General features: G+C 42.8%; 1 long non-coding RNA gene across 1 annotated transcript; it reads right to left on the bottom strand.

Annotated features, from left to right (window-relative positions):
- Positions 1-259: 259 nt before the first annotated feature.
- On the bottom strand, positions 260-2,108 carry LOC147753405 (uncharacterized). Its single transcript, XR_015311337.1, has 2 exons — positions 989-2,108; positions 260-731 (listed from the first exon to the last, which is right to left on the bottom strand). It is a non-coding gene; the product is annotated as an uncharacterized LOC147753405 (long non-coding RNA).
- Between the last annotated feature and the right edge of the window lie 260 nt (positions 2,109-2,368).

The following is a 2,368-nucleotide window of genomic DNA, read 5'->3' as shown; positions in this document are numbered from 1 at the left end:
ATACACTGAAACGATTGCATCTATCTAAGTCTATCTTATCAGCATATTCAGTGAAGTCCTTGCAGTAGAGTTGAAGAATTTATGTTCGACTGAAGATTTTTCTCGATGATTACAAACAACAGCACAGAATTGCTCTGTCATGATAGCTTCATTGTACGCAAATACATATTCAGTGCCTTATTCACGATAACAGTAAGTTGCAAGAAAAAATTAACTTTCCAACTAAACTGGGTAAAAGCAATTCAAAACAAAATGTGCATGCCCTTTATAGAACTTTATTTCTGACCTTTATTCAGTAGATTATGGTTGTGAGATAAGGCTATAGAATGAGGTCCCAACTACACCAAATAAATCTTTACAATTTTTTTTGTTTGAGTCGCTATTCTCGCCCTCATACTTGTCTATGAAGAAGTACGCCAAGTAATTTCATAAACGCCTGTCCCGCGCAGCAGCTTTAGATGCAACGTATAGCAATAAGGACCGAAGCCAAGTTGAACTTTACCATATGCCTCACGGCTGTGAGTCCTCAATCAGTCCTCAGAATGACGTTACAAAGTCACATGTTCTACAGGTGGCGTAACCTCCAGGGATAACGACGTGAGTTTACAGCGACGGTTTAGTGTTGTGAACGGTGTTATCTTTGAGGGCTTTCCGTTTCTAGCGAGGATGTCCTTGCCGGAAGGAGTCGTTGAGATCAGCGTGGTCAGATACAGATAAAAAGCCTGGTCAACCTGACGTCGAAAGATGAACCATACTGCTTAACTCGTAATACTAATTCTGTATGGCAGAAGAGGGTTTAGGACAAGACTATGGTGACCATTTCTGTACTTGCCTCTACTCAGTACTAACGTGTAGTAAATGTTAAAGTAAAATGATACTGCGGATCGTTGAAAATGAGGAGCGATGCAACATATTGTGTTTGTGGCTTTAAATAGGATTATTCTTTTATTCTGTACAACTTAGTTTTTCGAGACACATCGTTACTTACCATCCAGATTTAACTCTATTTCAATCTTGCCTCCAGCAGCTGCAGGGCTCATTTGTCGATAGATTTGATGCGTGTAGCTTTTAGTACAAGATCTCCCAAGAAGATGAACATAGTTAATTTTCAAAGAATATACCTTCGTTCACTCGATATAATACAAGGCAAAGTTGCATTGATACGTTATAACACCGTGAGCCGACTGGGCCGGCGCAACAGTAGCCAGAGGGCGCTAGCGGCTGTTTCGGCTAAATGATTCCCAACACGAAATCGTCACGTCATACGACAGCAGTCATCAAGCGTCAAAAGTTGACGGTTTCGCTAACACCTAGCGGCTACTGACAAACAATCTGTAGCAACACTTCGATTGTAAGCAGAGACGATCACGCCATTATCCTTAGACCGTTTCAACGTTTCCTGACTAAAATCGATGTGGAGTCGCACGGTTTTAAGCCAGCCGCACTGGAGTCTACAGGAAGTAAACGGAGCACCAAAGCTAATCGATCGCTAGACAAAAGCGTACGAAACGCATTACCATTTGCAAACAGCGCCGTTTATATATATATATATATATATACATATGTTCCATGAGGAGTTCGTTGCATAGCAGATTCTTGGGGCTTCATTTTCTCCTTTAATCTTTCATTCCTTTTCACCGCGCAAGAAATATTTCAAGTACTCAGCGACTATTGTTTCTTGCTGTAATTTCTGCTGTTGTTCTGTCCATAAGGACCCACCAAGGTCTAGCCCTATACACTAGTATGAACTTTTATATAATGCTCAATTTTGAAGAGTGAGCCATTGCTGGCTAATCCTAATGCAGACTGCGTCTGCCTTATTTCGGCGTCAAACACTATTGCTTCTGCTATTTGACATCACAACATCGATACACGTTGATGCTCACCACTGTCTTCGCTTCGACAATCCGTAACCGCAACATCCAGCAACGAATCCGCCGTGGGCACAAAGCTGATATCGACGAAGCAGAATTTCTCATGGACCGCGTGCCATTAGAGCAGAGTGGGGTTCGTCATGGTGGTGGTGGCTGCTGCTGCTGCTGTCTGCTCAGGGTGTCATTTGAGTGAATTGTTTTTCGATATTTTCAGGGCGGCGCTTCCGTGACGCCGGCGGCGCTGCATCAAAGGGCGCCCTGGCTGACCGTCTGCTCACTGGTAAATCTGCTAATTCCAATAATTATAGCGCTTGCTTACATACACGTACAGTCTGATTGGATCCAGGACGCCCTGGATATGCGGCAGAAAAAATGGGAATGAACGAAGGATTAAAAAAGCGAGGGGGAGAAAGAGAGAGCGAACAGTAGCATTCGAGCCGAGAATATGAGAATAGTAACCCCAAATAGAAAAACTAATCCGAAACCAACATTTA

This window comes from Varroa jacobsoni, unplaced genomic scaffold (genome assembly GCF_002532875.2).
Source record: "Varroa jacobsoni isolate VJ856 unplaced genomic scaffold, vjacob_1.0 scaffold_516, whole genome shotgun sequence".
Lineage (NCBI taxonomy): Eukaryota > Metazoa > Arthropoda > Arachnida > Mesostigmata > Varroidae > Varroa > Varroa jacobsoni.
Note: the sequence above shows the minus strand (reverse complement) of the source record. Positions and strands in the feature narration are given on the sequence as shown.